Source organism: Pseudophryne corroboree, chromosome 5, assembly GCF_028390025.1.
Source record: "Pseudophryne corroboree isolate aPseCor3 chromosome 5, aPseCor3.hap2, whole genome shotgun sequence".
Lineage (NCBI taxonomy): Eukaryota > Metazoa > Chordata > Amphibia > Anura > Myobatrachidae > Pseudophryne > Pseudophryne corroboree.
Window position 1 is genome coordinate 431,780,761 of NC_086448.1, and position 27,620 is coordinate 431,808,380.

The window sequence follows — 27,620 nt, forward strand, 5'->3', positions numbered from 1 at the left end:
TGTAGAGTGGTGTGGTCTTGTATGGTGCCCCGTTTATGTTGGCAAGGAGTGATCAATTGTATAGAAATTGATGTGGCCAGGATGAAAGTCAATTCATCGGTAGCCAAATTTGTGTTAGGTAGTGGAGGTGCAGTGGTTTGGCACCAAAGAATTAAATTTCAATATTTTTACTTATTTAAACCAGACGGGGTTCACTTAGCTAGAGACGGATTGTGTCTATTCATTGAGGATCTGTTTTCGGTTGGGTGTTCTTTGGGTTAGAGGTATGGTGGCGGAGCGTGGTTTCTTTAAGCAGAACCTCGCTTTTGGTGGGAAAGAACGGCAATTTACCTGTTTTTGGATTAGGAAATTGCTTGGAGTTCGATTGATGGTTGATTTTAGGTGCACTTACCTTCGTTGACTGGTGTCTAACCTGCACTGTATCTAACCTGCACTATATCTGATCTGCTGGACCGCCTTTATGGGGGCAGCCTCATCACCTTTACGGGTGGGTAGTCAAGAAGAAGGTTGAGTGGATACCTTTGGTGTTTTAGATGGTTTGCTTCAGTTTTTATAGAGTGGGATCTGTTAGGGGGCTAGGGTTGTTTTAGCCACTCTTTCATGACACCATAATTTGAAGTTTAACATCTCATGCAGTCATAAGATTGCATTAGTTAATTTTAAATAAATAGCTGACAATGAAAACGCTCCATATCTGTGCTGCATTGTAGTTGTGCGCAGTATATAGTAGGAGAACAGTGCAGAATTTTGCTGACCACCAGTATATATATATAGCAGTACGGTACAGTAGTCCATTGCTCTACCTTTGTGTCATCAAGTATACTATCCATATCTGTGCTGCATTGTAGTTGTGCGCAGTATATAGTAGGAGGACAGTGCAGAATTTTGCTGACCACCAGTATATATATATATATATATATATACACACACATATATATATATATATATATATATATATATAGCAGTTACGGTACAGTAGTCCATTGCTCTACCTCTGTGTCATCAAGTATACTATCCATATCTGTGCTGCATTGTAGTTGTGCGCAGTATATAGTAGGAGGACAGTGCAGAAATTTTCTGACCACCAGTATATATATATATATATATATATATATATATATATATAGCAGTACAGTACAGTAGTCCATTGCTCTACCTCTGTGTCGTCAAGTATACTATCCATATCTGTGCTGCATTGTAGTTGTGCGCAGTATATAGTAGGAGGACAGTGCAGAATTTTGCTGACCACCAGTATATATATATATATATATATATGCAGGGGTTTAAGTGGGCCAGAACAGGGCAGAACTGCATTCCATCACCTCCTTCTGGAGGCGGAACCGTTCCACCTCCACCAGCCCACCTTCCCCTGCTTATACCCGAACAGCTACTGCTGGTGATGCGCAGCGCTGCATATTTAAATAGACGAGGGAGTCGGGTGGCACTTCAGTGACATGGCCCGCCTCCCCCATCCGGTGGCAGGCTGGGAATGAGACGCAGTGACATCATTGAGGGACGTCTGCCTCGTTCCCAGCGCTGCGCCGCACACGCCTCATAGAGAGCAGCAGAGGAGCTGCTGCTGGGGTCGATGCTAGATCCATGCTGCTGGACTTACAAGGCGGTAAGCATGCCGTCGCTGCACAGATTAGGAGCAAGCACACAGATAGGAGTACTCAGCCAGCCATACCTTACACGCAGCTGAGCCCACTCTGTTGTTGGCTGTGGGAGGTGCACACAGCAGCCCACAGGTCAGCAACAATGGGTGAATGCTGGAGGAAGTGTGTGTGTGTGTGTGTGTGTGTGTGTGTGTGTGTGTGTGTGTGGTGGGGGGAGGGGCGCTATTTATATCACATATCTCTAAAAAAGTATTCTGAGGTTTGGGTTGTTGTTTTTTTTTTGGGGGGGTGTTGTTACCAGTCATTGAGGATTGCTAGGGGTGTAATTAGTGAACGAGGGTGTGGGTGCTCTCGGGTTTTTATTAATGAATGATGGTGTGGGTGCTCTGGGGTGTTATTAATGAATGTGGAATGTGGGTGCTTTGGGGTGTAATTAATAAATGAGGGTGTGGGTGCTTTGGGGTGTACTTAATGGGATGGCGCTGGAGAGATGAAGGCCGGGATGGCGCTGGGTAGATACAGGGAGGGATGGCATTGAAGAGACAGAGGGAGGGAAGGTGCTGGAGAGACGCAGGGAGGCGGGGATGGCGCTGGGTAGATACAGGGAGGGATGAGGCTGGAGAGACACAGGGAGGTAGGGATGGCGCTGGGGTAGATACAGGGAGGGATAGTGCTGGAGAGATGCAGGGAGGCAGGGATGGCGCTGGGGTATATACAGGGAGGGATAGTGCTGGAGAGATGCAGGGAGGCAGGGATGGTGCTGGGGTAGATACAGGGAGGGATGGTGCTGGAGAGACACAGGGAGGCAGGGATGGTGCTGGGGTATATACAGGGAGGGATGGTGCTGGAGAGACACAGGGAGGCAGGGATGGTGCTGGGGTAGATACAGGGAGGGATGGTGCTGGAGAGACACAGGGAGGCAGGGATGGCGCTGGGGTAGATACAGGGAGGGATAGTGCTGGAGAGACACAGGGAGGCAGGGATGACGCTGGGGTAGATACATGGAGGGATGGTGCTGGAGAGACACAGGGAGGCAGGGATGGTGCTGGGGTATATACAGGGAGGGATAGTGCTGGAGAGATGCAGGGAGGCAGGGATGGTGCTGGGGTATATACAGGGAGGGATAGTGCTGGAGAGATGCAGGGAGGCAGGGATGGCGCTGGGGTATATACAGGGAGGGATGGTGCTGGAGAGATGCAGGGAGGCAGGGATGGCGCTGGGGTAGATACATGGAGGGATAGTGCTGGAGAGACGCAGGGAGGCAGGGATGGCTCTGGGGAAACGCAGGGGAAAGCTGTAGGAGGATGGTGTCTCCAGCATGTTTGATCAGGGAAGTTCACCTTTACCCTGCCCCAAACAATATCTAGTTAAACCTTTATTATATGAAGATGACATTACTATTCCTATGCAAACAGGTGGCTTCCGGGACACATCTCCTATATGTATACTGAATACCATCTCAAGACATTGTCTGCACAGGGAGACTCCTCCGATGCAAAGAAACCACCAAACAGGTAAGAAAAGACCCAAACACAGGGTATACATACAGTAGGGGTTGCCAAAAAAAAAAACATTAAGTGACGAAGACTTGGATATCCAATAAAAAAACCAGAAACGGGTGGCATAAAAACAATTTTCTTTCTTTTTAAGAGACCTAATATTGTAATCGCAGCTGGTGAAAGGGATGTTAAAAAGCATCTAGATGTATTATTCACTATCATAGCCCCTACAGCTTCTGGGGGCCTAAGCGGCCCCCAGGCCCCCGGCTATTCACTTTCAATTTCCTATACACAACAGTGTGTTTACATGTGCACATGGTATTCATTCCATGTGTATTGATGTTTAACACCACATGGGCAATATTTACTAATATTCGTGTTTGAGTCGGTTTGTGTAGTGTTTAAACTCGTTTTGTATCGGGTGCATTTTCATGCAACTTTTTTAATCCATATAAGCAAAGTTACGAAGCAGTCGACCTTATGGTTGTCGTGTTTTCCGATGTCGATGCCAGTCATTTTTTTTTTGGCACATTTACGGCCGTCATTGTCGTTTGTGTACGTGTTTTTGTTATATTTGCTGTTTTTTTCCATAAGTTAAACGCGGCAGGGTTTTTTTTTTCCCGCGGCCGCATTTTCACTTTCAGTTTCGATTTTCATCCCCGTTCGTGATTGGTTGTGTTTCAGATGGTAGGAATGTCTGTGCGCAACCATATAAATATGCCCCAAACCGTCCGCACCTCGTGGGTTTAGTTAGTGGTGAGGAGGAGGTAGGTTGTGCTGTGGAGGTAGGTGATTTAGTGGTTTGGTGAGGAGTGTTGGTAGCGATTTCTAAGTGTGGTATTGTGTTTGGAAGTCATCTTGTCATTCTTGTTGTCTTGTATTTTGTGGTTTTGTCTCATTTTTAGTCCAAGTTATTTTTCTTTATAGTCCCTTGTCAGTGTGTGTGTGTGTGTGTGTGTGTGTGTGTGTGTGTGTGTGGGGGGGGGGGGGTGAGTTGTGTAGTGGTAGTGGAGGAGTGTGTTGTTTGTCTTTTTTTTTCCTGTGTTAACTGTTTAGACACACAATTATGTGTGACTCAGAGGTGGAGGGTGTGAGTGAGGGGGAGGAGGTTGGTCAGGTGGAGGAGGTGAGTGTTAGTGAGGTTAGTGAGGTGGAGGAGGTGGGTGAGGTTGCTGCAGCAGCCTCAAGTGATAGTGACAGTCAGAGTGCTCCGCAGCCACGCACCACTACTAAGACTGGGCAGAATGTAAAGTTTAGTTTTGCTGAAAATGTGGCATTGGTGCGTGAGCTTATGAAGTATCAGAGGCAGCTATTTGGCCCTGAGTCCGCCAAGGTGCCAACACGGAGGAAGACGGTGTTGTGGGCGAAAGTTGTTGCTGCTGTCAATAGTAAGGGGGTTGGTTAAGCGGACGGAGGACACGTGCCGCAAAAGGTACTATGACATAAAGCGACGTGTCAAGTCCAAAATGGCCAAGGAGGCCAAGTCGGCTCGGAAAACCGGTGGTGGGCAGCCCTATATTGCAAGTTATCTGGAGTATGAGGAGCCCATGCGGAGTGTAATCCCTCCAGAAGTTGTCTCTGCAACCCATGTCCGGGATTCAGACAGGCCCAGGAAGAATGGTGAGCATGTGTATTTGCATTTACATTCTATGGTTTTTTTTTTTTGGAAATGTGTGTCATGTGACGTTGCATATTACTCCCATCTTCAAGTGTGTGTCAGCAAATACATTGTTTTGGTTAATGTTTTATACAAAAGCCAATGTAACATCTTGTAACAATGTAACAACTGAACCCGGATAAAACAGAGGTCCTCTTGATACGACCGCAACATCAAAGGACAAGACTGCAGCATAGCCAACCAACTGGACTTACACTGGGGGATTCAGAATTACAGACCAGTGATCGTGTGCGGAATCTTGGCGTTGTCCTGGATGGTGGCTTGACACTTAAACATCAGATATCAGCCACAATCAAATCCTCATTCTTTCACCTGAGGAACATAGCCAGAATCAAGCACTTAATTCCCTCAGATGACATGCCAAAAGTCATACATGCATTTGTATCATCTCGTTTAGACTACTGTAATGCCCTCTACCTTGGCCTACCAGCAAAAGAATTGCAACGCTTACAGCTGGTGCAAAACACAGTTGCCAGGCTTTTAACCAACCAGCCCCGTTCTAGCCACATAACACCCATCCTCTACTCCCTTCACTGGCTGCCTGTAAGATGGTGAATCATCTTCAAGATTGGCTTACTGAGTTTCAAAGCATTACATGATCAAGGCCCAAGGTACCTGAAACAGCTTCTGACCCCATACTGCCCCACTCGATTACTGCGATCTGTAGATGAAGGACTTTTAGCAGTACCTAGAATCTACCGTAATTCATCTGGGGGTCGAGCTTTTAGTCATGCGGCTCCGACTCTATGGAACTCACTTCCCCGCACAGTGCGAGAGGCCCCAACTATAGAATCCTTCAAAAGTAGACTCAAGACTTTTCTGTTTACTAAAGCATTTCCATAGTGTCCCTTTTAGTATCTTCATGCTTCTGTATTTTATGAAAATGTACTTCATTATTTTCTGTACTATATTATGCTATGTATCTGTTAAGCGCCTTGAGTCCTATTGGAGAAAGAGCGCTATATAAATAAAATTATTATTATTATATTATTATTACTTTATTGTATGTCATGTGTTTTTCAGACAGATATTTTGCATGTGTAGTTTGGACTTGGTGTGTCTCTGAATTGTCCTGCAATAATGTTTTCCTTTTGGGCGTTTTTTTTTTTTTAAATTGTGACTATGTTTTATATTTAAGTGATCCATGTGCAATGTTTTAAAAACAGTGGTTGTCATGTTAGAGGCTGGAGTACTGGAAAGTGGTTTGGAAACCACTGACATGTGTAATGTCATCTTTAGATAATGTTAATTATTTAATTTAAAAAACAATATATTTTTTTTTGCTTGTATTTGTACCGTGACACCACACTGCAGTGTAATTTTTATATAAAGTGCTGCATTTTGTTTTTGCTCATATAGTGGTAATGTGTCTTTGGAGTGCCACATCACAGAGCAATTTATATATTGCATCTGTAATATTTTTGCTTTCAATACAAAATGTTGTGTGTGTTTTTTTTTTCTTGAACTTGTGGACTATGTCAGTGTCCTGTACATGTTTTCCTGTGTTGATGTTGCCATAGTGCATATGTGTTTTGGTCAATGTTTTTTTTTATTTTTTATTTCTGGTCCTTATGTTTGTTTAAAAAAAAAACCAAGCATTTCTAAAAGAATAAATGTTTATAAGCATAATGGGTGGATGTATACACAATAGCATGAATTTTTTTTATCATTTATTTTATAGAGTGTTTGAAAAAAGCAGTACTACTCGTCGGCCCGTAACTCCTATTACATCTGATGATGATGACGCTGCGGAAGCAGGTAAAGTGTCCATTGTAGTATAGGGTATGCTTGTAAAGGAATGGCCATAACAAAATTGCACTTTCATTAAAAGGTCCATCAAAAGAAGTATGGAGCAGCAGAAGTGGCACTTCTGTAAGACATCACCACAAAAAACCTGTGGCCGAAAAGAAAGCAAGGTCGTATGTCCCGGCACAAACACAGCAGGCTACCCCGCCACGAAGATTATCGTCCGTAAGTTCTGTACCCCCACTCCAAATGTTGAACACACCTCCAAGACGTCATCCACACTCCCCTCCTCTTGATTGTGAGTATCAAACTGAAAAAAATGTGTAAAATGTCAGAACATAATCAAAATCATTCATAACCGCATTAAGTCAAAACACTTAAAAAACTAAAATACTTACCGCAGTAAGTAAAAGCTGAAATGGAATCCAAGCTAAATGGCCTTGTCCACATCCAGTAAAGATATGTATGTCCACTTGAGCCATACAGTATGATATTGTGTGTAAGATGCTGCAACAAAAAAGCATGTTGGTTTGTTTGCAAAAAGTAAGGTTGTTTTTCCAAATTTCACATGTGTGCTTGAGGTAACATTGCAAAATACATATAAAAACATTACTATGTTTGTTTGAACAAAGCTATAAGGTAACACATTATGTATTCCAATGTTTTTTTATGGTGGAGTATGTGTGAGCTACAATAAAACTAAAGTGTTTGCTTTCACAATTAAGTAACCAGACACATTTGCCTCAAACAGGCATATGTATGTATTTAAGCTATGAGTGATGATGTTGCTAGCCAGAATAGTTGAAAGCAACAGTGAATGACATGTGTTCCATGTGTAGTGATTTGTTTACATTTCACAAACATATAGATAGCTAACGGAGATTTGTTTAACTTTTCAGCTTCGAGTCCTGGGAACAGCATCCCTCCGCAACAACACCAACACAGTGACATAGAGGAGACAAACATCTTATAAATGCAGCCATTAATGCAAGGAATTAGCCCCCCAGCACCTGTGAGTACATCACCACAGCAAAGCACACCACCACCACAACACAGCCCAACAACACCAGGAACACAAGGCCCTGATCAGGTGTTTTGGACTATTTGGGCTAGACAGCAGGCCACTAATGAAGATTGCCTGCGTAAGCAGACACAAATGTTTGCAAGCCTACCATCTCACTTCAGAAGAATATCAAGAAATCTGAGTAGACAAAATTAACAAACAACCAGAATAGGCAATACCATGGAACTCATGCGTACAGACATTACACAGGTCATGGGCAACTTACAGCGCATAATGGAAGAACAGCACAGACAACAGCAAAGTTATATGAGCATTTTTCAAAACAATCAAAAGATTAATGAAAGTTTATTCCGAATAGTAGACAATCAAAATGCTGCTACACGTGAACTCAATGCCACCCTCACTAACCTGAATGAAACACTCAGATGCATGCACCGACAGCAAACAAGCAGCAGTTCTGGTACGACTACTCCAAATATCACGCCAGTCTCATCACCACCAAGACGCTCCACCAGAGCACGACAACATGACAGTGCTAAAGGCAAAGGGCAGGACATGCAGCCACCAAAAAAACGTGAAAAAAAAAACAAGTTAGACATTTGTGATAAGTAACTCAAAATAGTTAGCAAGTGGTTTTTTTTTTGCTAAAAAAATATAACACTTAGCTCCTTGACACTTTTTTCAACATCATTAATTATAAGTGGTACAAACAAAAACATAAAATTTGTACGCACATTTATTCATTACCATTTTTTTTGGTATTGGAGAAGGGAAATGTTGATGGAGCCACACATACATGTTAGCAGGAAGTAAACTGACCACTTGATTTTTTTCTAATCATTACTCTTTCTAGATTCCAATCATTCTCTTTTCCTGCAGAAACAATAATTGCCAGCCAGGCAGAATGTCTTTAGCAGGAAGTAAACTGACCACTTGATTTTTTTTCTAATCATTACTCTTACTAGATTCCAATCATTCTCTTTTCCTGCAGAAACAATAATTACCAGCCAGGCAGAATGTCTTTAGCAGGAAGTAAACTGACCACTTGATTTTTTTCTAATCATTACTCTTACTAGATTCCAATCATTCTCTTTTCCTGCAGAAACAATAATTGCCAGCCAGGCAGAATGTCTTTAGCAGGAAGTAAACTGACCACTTGATTTTTTTCTATTCATTACTCTTTCTAGATTCCAATCATTCTCTTTTCCTGCAGACAATCCAAATTACAATGTTATTGATACATATCTTAGCTTTCTTATCTATACAACATTACAAGAAGAACACAATAGAGTTGCGTAAAAAGCTTGTAATATGTTGGCTTTGTTTTGTTTGAAAAACATTATCCAAATGAATTTCAGTATTGTTGGGACATGTTTGTGTGTGTTAAAAATTAGTAAGAATGTTTTTACACATGATGCTGAAACAAACAAATATGTACTTTTACAACAAAAAACAAAAAATGTGTATAATAATGTATATGTGTGGCAAACTGTGTATTTACTTACACATCATCAAGTTTACAGCATCAAACATTAGGAAATAAATTATTCCTGATTACTGTAAGTTTGTGTGTCTTAAATATGATGGTGCATCACACATAGGGACACATGTATTTCTCAAGGCTAACATATTATATGTTGAGGAGTGTTTTTTGGGAACACAGGTTCTCAAACTCGGCCCTTAGGAACCCACACAGTGCATGTTTTGCAGGTCTCCTCACAGAATCACAAGTGACATAATTAGCTCCACCTGTGAACCTTTTAACATATGTCTGTGAGTAATTCATACACCTGTGCTTCTACTGGGTTACGTGAAAAACATGCACTGTGTGTGGTCCTGAGGGCCGAGTTTGTGAACCTGTGCATTAGGACGTTACACACAATGATAAAGTGAAATACTAAATGGATGATGTGGGCTTGTAAGAAATTAGCACTGCAAGTTTACGATCACTTATCCAGATTTAAAGCATGCCACTCATAATCTGTTGTTTTGAGAATAAAAATACACACAATACACATGCAACATTTGTTTTTCATAAAGCGAGGGTATGTTTGTATGTGTCAAGGAGACAGACACATTCTGAGTAATGGTTTTTGGAAAAAAAAGGCAAAACATCTATTTATGATTACACAACAAATGAAATAAGCAAACCAAACTTACCTTAGAAATAGCGATTGATGATCTCTTGCCTAACCTGCCTCCCTACATCAGTACTCCAAGTATCACCAGATGTCTCTTATTCCTATGCTTGCTGGCTGCTTTCTTCCTCCTCCTCCTCAACATGTGGCAGATGTTGTTGCAAACACATGTTATGAAGAAAGCAGCAGCAGAATACAATTTGAGTCACCTTGGAGGGACTATACAACAAAAGGCCACCAGACTTATCCAGACACCGAAACCTAGATTTCAGCACACCAAAACATCTTTCTATCACATTCCGCGTGGACTTATGTGCATGATTGTAATTGTATTCAGCAGGGGTATCAGGTCGGGACAATGGAGTTAGAAGCCAAGAGAAACAGCCATATCCTCCATCACCTAAAAGACAGATATAGTAACGTGATTCATGTTAAGATACAGCAACACATTGTGGGGCAGATGTATTAACCTGTAGAAGTCATAAGGAAGTGAAAAACCAGTGATATGTGCAAGGTAATTAAGGCAGCAGACAATCTGTTCCTAAATGTTCATTTACATATTGGAGCAGATTGGCTGGTGCCTTTATCACCTTGCACAGATCACTGGTTTCTCACTTCCTTATGCCTTCTACAGGTTAATACATCTGCCCCTGTATTTGGACAAAGTATATGCAGGCCTACACATATCAAATTACATACCCAGCAGCCATCCATCTAGCATTTGTCCGTCCTCAAACTTATCAAAGAGGGATGACTGACTGAGGATGAAGGAGTCATGGCAGCCCCCAGGGTAACCAGCAACAACACTCATTATTTTGAGATTTGCATCACAAACCACCTGCACATTTGTGGAGTGTTCGAAATGGCGGTTTGTATATATGTGCTGCCTGCCCCTAGGTGGTCTCAGCTGAATGTGTGTGTGCAATCTATGGCTCCAAGCACATTGGGCATGCCAGCCAGCTCATAGAAATCTACCCTGACGGCATGCCACTGAGACTCCTGGGTAGGGAAGCAGATTGAGGCCTCGATGTGGGGCTGCAAAACAGCCAACACCTGTGTGTATATTTTCAAGAACAATAAACATGAGATTTTAGGACAGAACTGGCCACCAAGAAATTAAAACAAACACAAAACAGAAGAGGTCGTTAGGTATACATCACCTGTGTTAAGATTCTGGAAAATGAGGGCTGTGAGATTCCTATGACATCCCCAGACACAGCCTGAAAGCTGCCAGTAGCCATAAAGTGCAACACAGCCAGGAGTTTGTGCAGGCCTGAGACAGGGCGAGAGCGTGCTGTCTCAGGGTCTAGGCCCAGTTTGACAAGGTCATACAGACGGAAAATGTTGTTACGATTTACACGGAACATCTGTATGACCTTATCATCGGACAATGCGTTCAAGTTTAAACGCCCCCTAAAAAAACGAGGCCTGCGCAGCCTCCGCGGAACCTGTACAACCTGCTGACCATGTTCAGTTTCTTGGCCCTGGTTACTTACAGGCTGATGTCTGAGTCTGAGGAATCCCTTAGCACACAAAAGATCACTGGCCCACAGTCCTGCTGCCATTTCTGAGTGTAGGTGTATTGAAATGGGCCTAACATCCTTTTATAGGCATCCTAATTCAGGTGTGAGTGATTTTTTATTTGCAACACATGTAAACACGACTGAAAAAAGCATGTCTATTTTTTTGCCGCTTTTTTTTACGAATCGCAAAAAAATACGACCGCATTTGAGCACTCAGAGACTAACACCCAAATACGAATGAATAGTGAATTCCCGTATTCTATGAAATAACAGCCGCATTTGACCGATGGTCTATTCATTCGTATTTCGGAACGTTGTCAGTCAAACCATTACGAATAGACCAGACACTGCCGATATTGGTGCTTAGTGAATTCCCGGATTGGGACTTCGAAAAAAAATCACAAATCGGCCAAACTCGGATTTTTAGTAAATACTTGCCCATGTTCTTACGCTGAAATTATTTGTGTTGCTAGTGTGTATTTCAGTACCTATATAACTAAATTTTTTCAAGATATTAAGTGCAATGTTTCTCATATGTGTTCTACACACCAACCCTAGTTGGTTGCAAATCCGGCAGTGGCAAGACACCATTTCAGGGTAGCTCCCCACCTAGCACACGGGGAAGGGGGATGGAGGACATGGGGGGTAAGATGGCGATGGTTGGTGAGTTCCACCACCTCCCCAGGACCACTTTAAGCCCTGTATATATATATATATATATATATATAGCAGTACGGTACAGTAGTCCATTGCTCTACCTCTGTGTTGTCAAGTATACTATCCATATCTGTGCGGCATTGTAGTTGTGCGCAGTATATAGTAGGAGGACAGTGCAGAATTTTGCTGACCACCAGTATATATATATATATATATATATATATATATATAGCAGTACGGTACAGTAGTCCATTGCTCTACCTCTGTATCGTCAAGTATACTATCCATATCTGTGCTGCATTGTAGTTGTGCACAGTATATAGTATGAGGACAGTGCAGAATTTTGCTTACCACCAGTATGTATATATATATATATATATATATATATATATATAGCAGTATGGTACAGTAGTCCATTGCTCTACCTCTGTGTCATCAAGTATACTATCCATATCTGTGCTGCATTGTAGTTGTGCACAGTATATAGTAGGAGGACAGTGCAGAATTTTGCTGACCACCAGTATATATATATATATATATATATACAGACAGAGACATCCGGCACTCTGATAAATGGAAAAAATGCCTGGGTGCCCTCCAAATGATCATATAAACGATTATCCTTCCCAACCTGTGGCTCAGGTATTATGCGGCGAAGGAAAGCAGGCGGCACTCCAAGGACTTGTGTGACAACTTGTATTCAAAGCATAGTGACAAAAATGAAAAACAGTGGTACAGGTATCTTACTACGACGTTTCAAGGCATAGCAGCCTTTTCATCAGGTAAGTGACCCTGGTGCTGTGAAAGAAACAAAAAACGAACCAAACTAAACCCAAATGCACTCACCTGTTAAATAGCGTGCAGGAGAGAGAAAAGGAGTTCCCGGCGTCTGTGATCAGGACTTCCGGGTGAGTCACATGAGCGGCTCTCTGATGACGTGTGTGTTGCTTAGCAACGTGTCCGTGAATCAGCAGGCACCGAGAAAGCCTGTCAGTGAATGTAAACAAAGTGATAGGGCATGTGCAGTTCATGCAGTAAGGCTATTATAAAAGCTGGTGACCGTGGAAACAATATAGTGTGCTGGAAAAGGTTAAAATGTTTAAAGGACACTGTTCAAAGAGCTGTGAAGCAAATAAAGTGCACACATGCAAATATTAATAAAGACACAAAATGCATGAATATGTAAGCTTATTATAGCTGTATATCACATATATATAAAGCAAGCTAATTATCTGAATTTAACTTGGGCACTGTGCCCTGGCTGGCGTCTATCTCCAGGTGGAGTAGGGCAACTGGGGGGGGGGGGAGGGGGGGGGGGGGTGAAAGGGAAGGTATGGGGGTAGGGGTGGGGGGGAAAAAAGGGGGGGGGAGAGAGAGGGAGAGGGAAGGGACGAAACAGGTGAATATATATATAGTATATAGTAATCAACAGCAATGAGCATGAGAGAACAGCAACATGATTGCTATTGTCTAATAGAACTTGTTTTGGAAAAACCTAGTAGTATGTCCCTTATGATAGGAATATGTTCCAAGTGAATTTTTCATTAAGGCCCTTGGGTGATAGTGCATCCAGGAGGAAGATCCATTTCGATTCACATTTGGATAGGGCCCGCTGTCTATCACCTCCTCTTGTTGGAACCGGGATATGATCGATGATTTTGTATCAGAGGCTGGACAGGGGATGGCCGCATGATTTAAAATGGCGAGCCACTGGTTGGTCAATTTGTTTGCCTTCCAAGGATGCTTTTATGGCCGATCGATGAAGTGCCATTCTGTCACGCAAGTTCCTGATGGTTTGTCCAACATATAACATGCCGCATGGGCAAATGATGATGTATACAATAAAAGATGTGGTGCATGTAAGCACGTGACGAATTTTGAATTTTTGGCCTGTATGTGGATTAGAGAATTCCTGGCCGGTTTCCAAATATTTACAAGTAGTGCAAGATGCACATTTGTAGCAGCCTGGTTTTTTCATCTGGGTGGTTGAGGTTTTGAAGGGGTCATGGGGGACAATATTGGTTTTAACCAAAATGTCCCTGATGTTGGGACCCCTTTTGTAGCTCGGCATCAATGTAGTATTTTTAAAGCAGGGGAGTTCTTTATCGCCTGCTTTCCTTCGCCGCATAATACCTGAGCCACAGGTTGGGAAGGATAATCGTTTATATATATATATATATATATCAGTACGGTACAGTAGTCCATCGCTCTACCTCTGTGTCATCAAGTATACTATCCATATCTGTGCTGCATTGTAGTTGTGCGCAGTATATAGTAGGAGGACAGTGCAGAATTTTGCTGACCACCAGTATATATATATATATATATATAAATAGCAGTACGGTACAGTAGTCCATTGCTCTACCTCCTTGTCGTCAAGTATACTATCCATATCTGTGCTGCATTGTAATTGTGCGCAGTATATAGTAGGAGGACAGTGCAGAATTTTGCTGACCACCAGTACATATATATATATATATATATATATATATATAGCAGTACGGTACAGTTGTCCATTGCTCTACCTCTGTGTCGTCAAGTATACTATCCATATCTGTGCTGCATTGTAGTTTTGTGCAGTATATAGTAGTAGGACAGTGCAGAATTTTGCTGACCACCAGTATATATATAGCAGTATGGTACAGTAGTCCATTGCTCTACCTCTGTATCGTCAAGCATACTATCCCTATCTGTGCTGCATTGTAGTTGTGCGCAGCATATAGTAGGAGGACAGTGCAGAATTTTGCTGACCACCAGTATATATATATATATATATATATATATATATATATATATATATATAGCAGTACGGTACAGTAGGCCATTGTTATTGATATATTACTGGCATATAATTCCACACATTAAAAGATGGAGAACAAAAATGTGGAGGGTAAAATAGGGAAAGATCAAGATCCACTTCCACCTCGTGCTGAAGCTGCTGCCACTAGTCATGGCCGAGACGATGAAATGCCATCAACGTCGTCTGCCAAGGCCGATGCCCATTGTTATAGTAGAGAGCATGTAAAATCCAAAAAAACAAAAGTTCAGTAAAATTACCCAAAAACCTAAATTAAAAGCGTCTGAGGAGAGGCGTAAACTTGCCAATATGCCATTTACGACACGGAGTGGCAAGGAACGGCTGAGGCCCTGGCCTATGTTCATGGCTAGTGGTTCAGCTTCACATGAGGATGGAAGCACTCATCCTCCCGCTAGAAAAATGAAAAGACTTAAGCTGGTAAAAGCACAGCAAAGAACGATGCGTTCTTCTAAATCACAAATCCCCAAGGAGAGTCCAATTGGGTCGGTTGCGATGCCTGACCTTCCCAACACTGGACGGGGAGAGGTGGTGCATTCCACCATTTGCATGCCCCCCTGCAAGTGCTGGAAGGAGCACCCACAGTCCAGTTCCTGATATTGAAATTGAAGATGTCACTGTTGAAGTACATCAGGATGAGGATATGAGTGTTGCTGGCGCTGAGGAGGAAATTGACAAGGAGGAATCTGATGGTGAGGAGGTTTGTTTAAGTCAGGCACCCGGGGAGACACCTGTTGTCTGTGGGATGAATATGGCCATTCACATGCCTGGTCAAATTACCCAAAAAATCACCTCTTCGGTGTGGAATTATTTTAACAGAAATGCGGACAACAGGTGTCAAGCCGTGTGTTGCCTTTGTTATGCTGTAATAAGTAGGGGTAAGGACGTTAACCACCTAGGAACATCCTCCCTTAAACGTCACCTGGAGCGCATTCATCAGAAGTCATTGACAGGTTCAAAAACTTTGGGTGACAGCGGAAGCAGTCCACTGACAACTAAATCCCTTCTTCCTCTTGTACCCAAGCTCCTGCAAACCACACCACCAACTCCCTCAATGTCAATTTCCCCCTTAGACAGGAACGCCAATAGTCCTGCAGGCCATGTCACTGACAAGTCTGACGAGTCCTCTCCTGACTAGGATTCCTCTGATAGATCCTTGAGTGGAACGCCTACTGCTGCTGTTGTTACTGCTGGCGCTGCTGTTGTTGCTGCTGGGAGTTGATCATCATCCCAGAGGGGAAGTCGGAAGACCACTTGTACTATTTCCAGTAAGCAATTGACTGTCTAACAGTCCTTTGCGAGGAAGATGAAATATCACAGCAGTCATCCTGTTGCAAAGCGGATAACTCAGGCCTTGGCAGCTGTGTTGGTGTTAGATGTGCATCCGGTATCCGCCGTTAGTTCACAGGCAATTAGAAAATTTCTTGAGGTAGTGTGTCCCCGGCACCAAATACCATCTAGGTTCCACTTCTCTAGGCAGGCGATACCGAGAATGTACACAGACGTCAGAAAAAGACTCACCGGTGTCCTAAAAAATGCAGTTGTACCCACTGTCCACTTAACCACGGACATGTGGACAAGTGGAGCAGGGCAGACTCAGGACTATATGACTTTGACAGCCCACTGGGTAGATGTATTGCCTGCCGCAGCAAGAACAGCAGCGGCGGCACCAGTAGCAGCATCACACAAACGCCAACTCGTTCCTAGGCAGGCTACGCTTTGTATCACCGCTTTCCATAAGAGGCACACAGCTGACAACCTCTTACGGAAACTGAGGAACATCATCGCAGATTGGCTTACCCCAATTGGACTCTCCTGGGGATTTGTGAAATCGGACAATGCCACTAATATTGTGCGTGCATTACAATTGGGCAAATTCCAGCACGTCCCATGTTTTGCACATACATTGAATTTGGTGGTGCCGAATTATTTATAAAACGACAGGGGCGTACAAGAGATACTATCAGTGGCCAGAAGAATTGCGGGCCACTTTCGGCATTCAGCCACCGCATGCCGAAGACTGGAGGAGCAGCAAACACTCCTGAACCTGCCCCGCCATCAGCTGAAGCAAGAGGTGGTAACGAGGTGGAATTCAACAGTCTATATGCTTCAGAGGATGGAGGAGCAGCAAAAGGCCATTCAAGCCTATACATCTGCCTACGATATAGGCAAAGGAGGGGGAATGCACATGACTCAAGCACAGTGGAGAATGATTTCAATGTTGTGCAAAGTTCTGCAACCCTTTGAACATGCCACACGTGAAGTCAATTCAGACACTGCCAGCCTGAGTCAGGTCATTCCCCTCATCAGGCTTTTGCAGAAGCAGCTGGAGAGATTGAAGGAGGAGCTAAAACGGAGCGATTCCGCTAGGCATGTGGAACTTGTGGATGGAGCCCTTCATTCGCTGAACCAGGATTCACGGGTGGTCAATCTGTTGAAATCAGAGCACTACATTTTGGCAACCGTGCTCGATCCTAGATTTAAGGCCTACGTTGTATCTCTCTTTCCGGCAGACAAAAGTCTGCAGATGTTCAAAGACCTGCTGGTGAGACACTTGTCAAGTCAAGCGGAACGTGACCCGCCAACAGCTCCTCCTTCATTTTCTTCCGCCACTGGAGCTGCCAGGAAAAGGATCAGATTTCCAAAACCACCCGCTGGCGGTGATGTAGGGCAGTAAGGAGCAAGTGCTGACATCTGGTCCAGACTGAAGGACCTGCCAACGATTACTGACATGTCGTCTGCTGTCACTGCATATGATTCTGTCACCATTGAAAGAATGGTGGAGGATTATATGAGTGACAGCATCCAAGTAGGCACGTCCTTCAGTCCGTACGTATACTGGCAGGAAAAAGAGGCAATTTGGAGGCCCTTGCACAAACTGGCTTTATTTTACCTAAGTTGCCCCCCCCCCCCCCCTCTGGTGTGTGCTCCGAAAGAGTGTTTAGTGCAGCCGGTAACCTTGTCAGCAATCGGCGTACGAGGTTACTTCCACAAAATGTGGAGAAGATAATGTTCATCAAAATTAATTATAATCAATTCCTCCGTGGAGACATTTACCAGCAATTGCCTCCAGAAAGTACACAGGGACCTGAGATGTTGGATTCCAGTTGGGACGAATTAATACTCTGTGAGGAGGGGGATGTACACAGTGAAAAGGGTGATGAATCGGATGATGAGGAGGAGGTGGACATATTGCCTCTGTAGAGCCAGTTTGTGCAAGGAGAGATTGATTGCTTCTTTTTTGGTGGGGGCCCAAACCAACCAGTCATTTCAGCCACAGTCGTGTGGCAGACCCTGTCGCTGAAATGATGGGTTTGTTAAAGTGTGCATGTCCTGTTTATACAAAATAAGGGTGGGTGGGAGGGCCTAAGGACAATTCCATCTTGCACCTCTTTTTTTTATTTATCTTTGCAACATGTGATGTTTGGGGCTAATTTTTTTGAAGTGCCATCCTGTCTGACACTGCAGTGCCACTCCTAGATGGGCCAGGTGTTTGTGTCGGCCACTTGGGTCACTTAGCTTAGTCATCCAGCGACCTTGGTGCAAATTTTAGGAATAAAAATAATATTGTGAGGTGTGAGGTGTTCAGAATTGACTGGAAATTAGTGGAAATTGTGGTTATTGAGGTTAATAATACTATGGGATAAAAAATTACCCCCAAATTATATGATTTTAGCTGTTTTTGAGGGTTTTTGTAAAAAAACACCCAAATCCAAAACACACCCGAATCCGACAAAAAAATTTCAGGGAGGTTTTGCCAAAACGCGTCCGAATCCAAAACACGGCCGCGGAACCGAATCAAAAACCAAAACACAAAACCCGAAAAATTTCCGGTGCACATCTCTAGCTGCAAACACATCTTAACGGTTATTGTTCACGTTTAGCTGCCGCAGCGGCCCGAACCATAGTGTGATTAGGTATTTCTTTTCCTTGTAAGTAAATTGAACTTTACAGAACACTGCTTTTATGGTTTGGGACATTATGGGGAACTGCTCAACAAAAAATCTGATTGATCAGGGCTTTAAATGGGCACAGAGTGCCAGTCACCAGTGGCCAGGGGTCCCCAGCAGCGATATACAGATTGGGCACTGAAAATAGGCTTGTGCTGGGGGCATGTGCACTTGTGCATGGGGCATCCAATGTCTGCTGTTTCTATTTTACACATGGTTTATGGGATATTTTTTTGCTGCTAGTTAACTACTACTACTACTACTACTTTAGAGCTATGATAGTCCATGCACGATTCTTAGGAAATTTTGTGCTGTCATGTTTTTGATTGAAAGTACTTGTGAGTTGGTATAAAAAGTTATTGATAATGCATTACTAATTTGCAAAACATTTTAAAACAGAAATAACTGCCATGTGTTTGTGCCGCTGCTCTGTTGCTTAGTTTATCCAACCAGCCTTTGGCCTCTGTTGGTGAACAATATTGTGAGCTGTGAGGTGGTCAAAATTGACAGGAAATGACTGGAAATTAATGTTAGCGAGGTTAATAATGCTATTGGAACAACAAATGCATAAATTATGTGGTTTTAGCAGTTTTTTTTATCAAGTTTTGAAAAAAAAAAAAAAAGATGCAAAACCAAAATCAAAAGGTGAGGGTGGTTATGGCAAAACCAAAACCGACTCCAAAACATTATGTAAATAAAGATCCAATACACAGGGGTTGATGTACATCAATATATTGAATATCATTTGATGTTGAAAATGTGACTTACATATTTATTAATAACTGACCTGTCACTGTTCTCTTGTATATGTATACAGAGCCGTAACTACGCGTGTGCCAGGTGAACCTGGCACACAGCGCAGTTGCCCTGAGGGTGCAACTGCCCTCATTTCCTAAAGTCATCAGCGGCATTGTAATGAGTCAAACTGACTCATTACAAGCCGCCTGTGTGCGTGTGCTGCTGCTGAAGAGGAGCAGCTCCTGGGGCAAGGTAGGAGGAGGAGTAGGGAGGGGGCCTCGGGAGCTGCAGCAGCGCTATGTAATTAATGAAAGCGCCACTGCAGCTATCCCTCTCCTTCCACATAGGCTGGCCACCGCTGCTGTGAATGCTGGGATGCGTTTCCCTCATCCCAGCAGTCACAGCAGTGGCGGCCAGCCTATGCGGAAGGAGAAGGACAGCTGCAGAGGTGCCGCTACCAATTACAGCGCGCTTCTACGGCTCCCGAGACCCCCTCCCTCCTTCTCCTTCTCCCCTGTCTCCGAACCCGCCAGCACCGAGGAGCCTGACTGCCTGAGCCAGCGGAGAGATGGTAAGTATCATCTATTATGTCTGTCTGTTTGTCTATCTATCTATCTATCTATCTATCTCTATCTATCTTTCTCTCTCTCTCTCTCTCTCTCTCTCTCTCTGTCTATCTATCTATCTATCTAGTCTACCTAATGTGTAAAAGGGGGACTGGCTGCCGTAATGTGTAAAAAGGAGGACGCTGTCTGCCGTAATGTGTAATAAGGGGACGCTGTGTGCCGTAATGTGTAAAAAGGGGAATCTGTCCGCTGTAATGTGTAAAAGGGGCTCTACATGGTGTAGTGGCGCTACTGTGTGGCGTAATTTGAATACTGGAGACTACTGTGTACTGTAATATGAATTGGTATTATTTTGTGGCCACACCCCTTCCCCATGAATCCACTCCCCTATATTTTTCCATTGCGCCTGCGGCATGCACTGCCCTTATGTTACCATTTTTTGCACACAGCACTAAAATGTCTAGTTACGGCACTGTATGTATGGCAGTGTATTATGAATTGTGTACAAATAGGATAGATTAACTAGAATGTGCAGCTGCTGTAGCATAGAATATCACTAAGCTAAAGTGGGGCCTAAGTATACACACAATGCAAATGCTGGATGCATCTTGAAAATATAATTTTTCTTTTTGCATCTTTTCCTGTATACCTAGAGGCACAAATGCTTCCACATATATGTGAGTGACAATGAGAACAAATCCCCAAACTTATCCTTGGTGTTACAATCTGCCATGGTAATCCTATCATTATAAACATTAAGCATGCTGTAATTAACAATGTACATGCTCTAGTTTCATGCATGAGGACACCAGATCATTCATGAGAGTATAATAATGGACTTTTCAATAAACCAACTTTATTGATGCAGAAAAATACAGCCACAATGAATAGTTAACACGTCACAACTCACACTGATAATGGATATGTGTCCACTGAATTAAGGCTCTTAATAAATAATCAATTTGTAAAAGATCAGTAACAGGAAATTGTCCACTAATGACCACTATCCGCTTTTATCTCGTGGTTTAGCAGTAATCTGTTAGTTATGATATTGCTCATGTTTGCGTATATCCATTTTATGTTATAACTACCCTCTGTGTATGATTTAGTAGACTTGTCTTCCCTGCATCTACTCCGATAAATTCAATTAGGACAACAAATTGTATCTACCTAAAGCAGAAAGTAAAAACTCCATTCATAGTATAGACTTTGCTATTGGCAATACATTAAAATAGACATGAGAAATAATTGACCAGGATTCTAATCTAAAGATGAAACCTGGTAAAAATAATTAGCATTTTTCTCGGGCTTAAATTATTATGGAAAACTGATGCTCCTTAGGGATGGTAAGTTTGAAAGGTTAAGTCATCTATGCATCATTAAATAGACGCATACCAGTGGATCAGCTGCCAGCAGTGATACAACTGATACACTGCACGTCAGAAGCTGTAGTGTTATGCTCTTTCATTGCAGACAGTTTCTTTGAGGAAACATTTTAAAGAGCTATAAAATAAGCGACAAAGGATAGCCTATGTATAAATAGAAACCGTTTGTGAGAGAGAAATGTAATTCTTGAGTAACTCAAAACTATGTCACTAACATGCTGTGACTGTATATACTATTTATTGGTCTGTGCTTTGTTTAGGGGAAAAAACAATGTGTCCAATTCTAGAAGTCAGTTTTTAATTAAATGTTTATGTACCAATAAAGCAATTATACTATATTCTTAATAGAATGCAATGGTTTGGCAGTATGAATAATTATATTATAGAGATGTGCATCGGACACTTTTTGGGTTTTGGTTTTGGTTTTGTATCTGGATTTTTTTGAAAAAAGCATAAAAACAGCTAAAATCATAGAGGTTTTTTTTTTGTTCCTACAGTATTATTAACCTCAATAACATTCATTTCCACTCATGTCCAGTCTATTCTGAACACATCACACCTTACAATATTGTTTTTAGGCCAAAAGGTTGCAACGAGGTACCTGGATGTCTAAGCTAAGCGACACAAGTGGGCGGCACAAACAACTGGCCCATCTAGGAGTGGCACTGCAGTGTCAGACAGGATGGCAGTTTTAAAAAATAGGCACCAAAGTGCACATAATGCAAAGGAAAAAAAGAGGTGCCAGGTGGAATTGTACTTGGGACCTCCCACCCTTATGTTGTTTAAACAGGACATTAACAGTTTAATTAACCCATCATTTCAGCGACAGGTGGAAAAAGCACACCAAGTTCTATGAGTCATAGCTAGCTAAAAACATACCACCTCCTTCTTTGATGACTTTTCACATTATAAGAAGAGGCAAGACAAAGAGGACAGTGGCCCTCATTCCGAGTTGTTCGCTCACAAGCTGCTTTTAGCAGAATTGCACACGCTAAGCCGCCGCCTACTGGGAGTGAATCTTAGCTTAGCAAAATTGCGAACGAAAGATTCTCAAAATTGCGAATAGAAATTTCTAAGCAGTTTCTGAGTAGCTCGGGACTTACTCTGCCACTGCGATCAGTTCAGTCAGTTTCGTTCCTGGTTTGACGTCACAAACACACCCAGCGTTCACCCAGACACTCCCCCGTTTCTCCAGCCACTCCCGCGTTTTTCCCAGAAACTGCAGCATTTTTTCACACACTCCCATAAAACGTCCAGTTTCTGCCCAGAAACACCCACTTCCTGTCAATCACACAACGATCACCAGAACGAAGAAAAAACCTTGTAATGCCGTGAGTAAAATACCAAACTTCTTAGCAAATTTACTTGGCGCAGCCGCAGTGCGAACATTACGCATGCACATTTTGTGGAAAATCGCTGCGATGCGATGAAAAAGAACGAGCGAACAACTCGGAATGAGGGCCAGTGTCAAGTAGGTGATTAAAAATTAGAGAGGCACACGCAATCAGGAACAACACACATGCTTTCACGTCCACTCCTGTTTTGGTGTGGAACAGAAAGGACTTTAATTACGCAAATATACAATTACCACATTAATGGACAAACTGAAAAACTAGGAGTCAAAGCCTCTGAATTTGTACCCATTTCTCTATTTTCAGGTATTAGGTTAATCTCGGAATTAATGCTTGGATGCAAATAAACTGGTATATTCCACAGGATCAAGATTTAATATTTTCCCCTCCACTGAGTCTGGAGACTTATTTTGTGAAAATGTCTTGGGTTTCTTTTTTTACATTTTTTAATTGTATTTTGTGGCAGATGCCTTATTTTTGTTTTAGACAGCTCCCAGGTACACCTATGTGAGTATACCTGTGTGTCCCAGTTACACGCATGTGAGCATATCTGTGTGTCTTGTTTATTTTATTTATATTTTATTTTTAAATAAAGCAGACCCTTAGATGTTTTAGCATCCCCTCGTGAGCCCCGACAGCAGCCCCGGATGGGACAGGTTGAGTTCATGTGGGTACGGTACAGTACTAAACATGACTGTGCAGTGAATTTTTTGTTATTCAGCCCCTGCCCTAGTGGAGCTTACCACTCTAGGTCGAAACTCATTTCTTATAACAAGTAGGACTGTGGAGGAAGCAATGCTAACCCTGTGCCACCAGCATGCTCAGCCTGGCAATCCAGACAACTTCCTGGCTGTAAGCCACCATGAGACTCCATACTGGGCCCTTATTCATAACTGTTTGTGCCTCACAGGAGCTCCTGGCCCATCTAGTGCTGCAGTGCAATGGAAAGCTGGTGCAATGCAATATCACTGAATCTCTGGTCTTCTAAAACCGTATGCAGCCCTTACATTATACAATTATTAAGGAGAAAACATTTTCAAAATAAAGTAAGAGAACCCTGTACAACAAATGTGCATCTTGTAAATAATCCCAAAATGTGGAACATTAATAAAACCAAATTAAGGTTGCCTAATTGGAGTTATTCATTTGAGTCCCTAAAATGAAATAATTGAGAAGAAGCTCTCTCTAATGCTGGGTACACAGTGCACACTAGAAGATATATCTACTAGAGATGAACGTGTTCAGACAGGGCACTCCTGGAATTATACGGCAGCGCCTCCTAGACTTATACAGCAGATAGGCAGCACCTCTGTACTTATACAGCAGATAGGCAACACCCCTGGACTTATACAGCATAGGCAGCACCCCTGGAAAATTACACAGCACAGCAGACAGGTAAATGCACCTGTGGACTTAAACGGCAGTGGGGCAGCACCCCTTTACTGATAGGGCAGAGGGGCAGCACCCAATATAGGGCAGCACCTCTGGAATGATGTGGCAGACAAAGAAAAGATGTGCAAGATGAAATTATAATTGGGCCCTCCCACCCACCCTTATGTTGTACAAACAGGACATGCACACTTTAACAAACCAATCATTTCAGCGACAGGGTCTGCCACACGACTGTGGCTGAAATGATTGGTTTGTTTTTGCCCCCCCCCCCCCAAAAAAAAAAAAGCAATTAATCTCTCCTTGCACAAACTGGCTCTACAAAGGCAAGATCATTGGCGTTTCTATAATGGGTGCAGTGTGTGCGGTGCACACGGGCCCCTGAGTCCTGGGGGGCCCAGACCGCACACACTGCACCCATTTCTCCTATACTTATCTTTCCGGAGTCCATTGCTAACCGTGTGTGGACCCCCTCCTCTCCCGTTGCCGTCACGTCACTGCTAGCGCACTGACCACTAGAGATTCTGGCACAGTGCCAGAGTCTACAGAGCATGCGCAGGACTCCGAAAAAATGGTATGGCAGCATGTTTCTGAGTCCTGCGCATGCGCTGTAGACTCTGGCACTGTGCCAGAGTCTACAGCGCTCAAAGCACTAACAGTGGCTTGGCGGCTATAGGAGAGGAGGGGGCCCACACACCCTGTCTGCACACATGTCCACTCCTCTCTAGAGATGACCCTGGGCAAGATGTCGTCCTCATCCTACAATTCTTCACCCCCTTCAGTGTTTACATCCTCATCCTCACAGAGAAATAATTCCACACCAACGAGGTGGCTTTTTTGGTATTTTGCCTAGGCATGACAATAGGCTTTTTCATCCCATGGTCAAAAACTGTCTCCACCCGTGCCTTATTCAAACAAACCACATCACCATCAGAATCCTCAATGTCAACTTCCTCCACAGCGCCAGCTATAGCAATATCCTCCTCATCGTAATGTACTTCTACAGTGACATCCTTAATCTCAATATCAGCAACTGGAATGGTGGTGCTCTTCCCAGCACTTTCAGGGGGCGCGCAAATTGTGGTGGGAGCCTCTTCTTCATATACAATCATGGGGACTCTCCTTGGGGATTTGTGATATCTGTGAATGCACAGTTGTTTTTTGTGCTTTAACAAGCTTAATTTTTTAAATTTTTCGAGAGGGAGTGGGGCTTCCATCTTCATGATAAGCTGAACCACCAGTCATGAACATAGGCCAAGGCCTCAGCCTTTTCTTGCCACTTTGTGTCGTGAATGGCATATTGCCACTTTTACTTTTCTCGTCAGATAATTTCTCTTTTTTCTGGTTCTTAATTTTTTCTTCTTGGATTTTACACGCCCTCTATGACATTGGACATCAGCCTTAGCAGATGACGTTGATGGAATTGCATTGTCAATGTCATGACTGGTGGCAGCAGCAGCTTCAGCATTAGTACTAGGAACTGGAAGTGGTTCCTGATCTTTCACTGCTTTTTCCTCCAAATTTTTGTTCTCCATTTCACAGGACAGCACCCCTTTATTATTACAGCACAGAGGACTGTGCCCCTTTATTTTCACAGCACCCCTGTATTTTATCAACAACCCTGTATTTTTACAGCATACAGAAGAGAGCCAGTGTACCTTTATTTTAACGAAACTTCTGTATTTTTACAGAATACAGGACAGAGCCAGTGTACCTTTATTTTGACAACACCACTGCATTTTACAGCATACAGGACAGGGCCAGTGTACCTTTATTTTGACAACACCACTGCATTTTACAGCATACAGGACAGGGCCAGTGTACCTTTATTTTGACAACACCACTGCATTTTACAGCATACAGGACAGGGCCAGTGTACCTTTATTTTAACAACACTCCTGTATTTTTACAGCATATAAGACAGGGACACAGCGCCCCTGTATTTTTACAGCACCCCTGTATTTTAACAACACCCCTGTATTTTTACAGCATACAGGACAGGAACACAGCACCCCTGTATTTTCACAGCACTCCTGAATTTTTACAGCATGCGGGACAGGACCAGCACCCCTGTATTTTAACAACACCCCTGTATTTTTACAGCATACAGGACAGGGCCAGCATCCCTGTATTTTAACAAAACCCCTGTCTTTTTACAGCATACAGGACAGGACACAGCACCCCTGTATTTGCCCACCACCCCTGCATTTTTACAACACCCCTTTATTTTTACAGCATACCAGACAGGGACACAGCACCCCTGTATTTTCACAGCACTCCTGAATTTTTACAGCATACAGGACAGGACCAGCACATCTGTATTTTAACAATACTCCTGAATTTTTACAGCACACAGGACAGGACCAGCACCCCTGTATATTAACAACACTCCTGTATTTTTTTCAGAATACAGGACAGGGCAAGTGTACCTTTATTTTAACAACACTCCTGTATTTTTACAGCATACAAGACAGAGACATATAGCACCCTTGTATTTTCACAGTTACCCTGTATTTGAACAACCCCTCTGTATTTTACAGCATACAGGACAGAGCCAGCACCCTTTTATTTTAACAACACCCCTGTATTTTTACAGTACAGAAGACAGGGACACAGCACCCCTATATTTTTATAGCATACAGGACAGGACCAGCACCCCTCTATTTTAACAACACCCCTGCATTTTTGCAGCATACAAGACAGTGACACTGTACCCCTCTATTTTCACAGCACCCCTGCATTTTTAGAGCATACAGGACAGGACCAGCACCCTTGTATTTTACCAACACTCCTGTATTTTTACAGCATAAAAGACATGGACACAGTACCCCTGTATTTTCACAGCACCCCTGTATTTTAATAGCATACGAAACAGGGCCAGCACCCCTGTATTTTAACAAAACCCCTGTATTTTTACAGCATACAAGACAGGGCCAGTGTACTTTTATTTATACAACTTCTCTGAATTTTTTGCAGTATAAAGGACAGTGGTGGTCATTCCGAGTTGTTCGCTCGCTAGCAGTTTTTAGCAGCCATGCAAACGCTATGCCGCCTCCCACTGGGAGTGTATTTAGCAGAAGTACGAATGAAAGGATCGCACAGTGGCTACAAAAAAAATATGTGCAGTTTCAGAGTAGCTTCAGACCTACTCTGCGCTTGCGATGACTTCAGACTGTTCAGTTCCTGTTTTGACATCACGAACACGCCCTGCGTTCGCCCAGCCACGCCTGCGTTTTTTGCTGGCACATCTGCATTTTTTCGGATACTCCCTGAAAACGGTCAGTTGACACCCAGAAACGCCCTATTCCTGTCAATCACTCTGCGGCCAGCAGTGTGACTGAAAATCTTCACTAGACCTTGTGTGAAACTACATCGTTCATTGTAATAGTACTACGCATGCGCAGAAGTGCCGTTTTTTTGCCAGATTGCTGCGCTGCGACCGAAATCTGCTAGCGAACAACTCGGAATGACCACCAGTGTCCCTGTAGTGCACAGGACAGCAACACCCATGTACAGCATCCCTAACAGTACAGGACACCACAGG

General features: G+C 43.1%; 1 long non-coding RNA gene across 1 annotated transcript; it reads right to left on the minus strand.

Moving 5' to 3' along the window:
- Nucleotides 1-6,430: 6,430 nt before the first annotated feature.
- On the minus strand, nt 6,431-12,766 carry LOC134929101 (uncharacterized). Its single transcript, XR_010178285.1, has 4 exons — nt 12,728-12,766; nt 9,724-10,101; nt 6,938-7,046; nt 6,431-6,849 (listed from the first exon to the last, which is right to left on the minus strand). It is a non-coding gene; the product is annotated as an uncharacterized LOC134929101 (long non-coding RNA).
- Nucleotides 12,767-27,620: the final 14,854 nt, after the last annotated feature.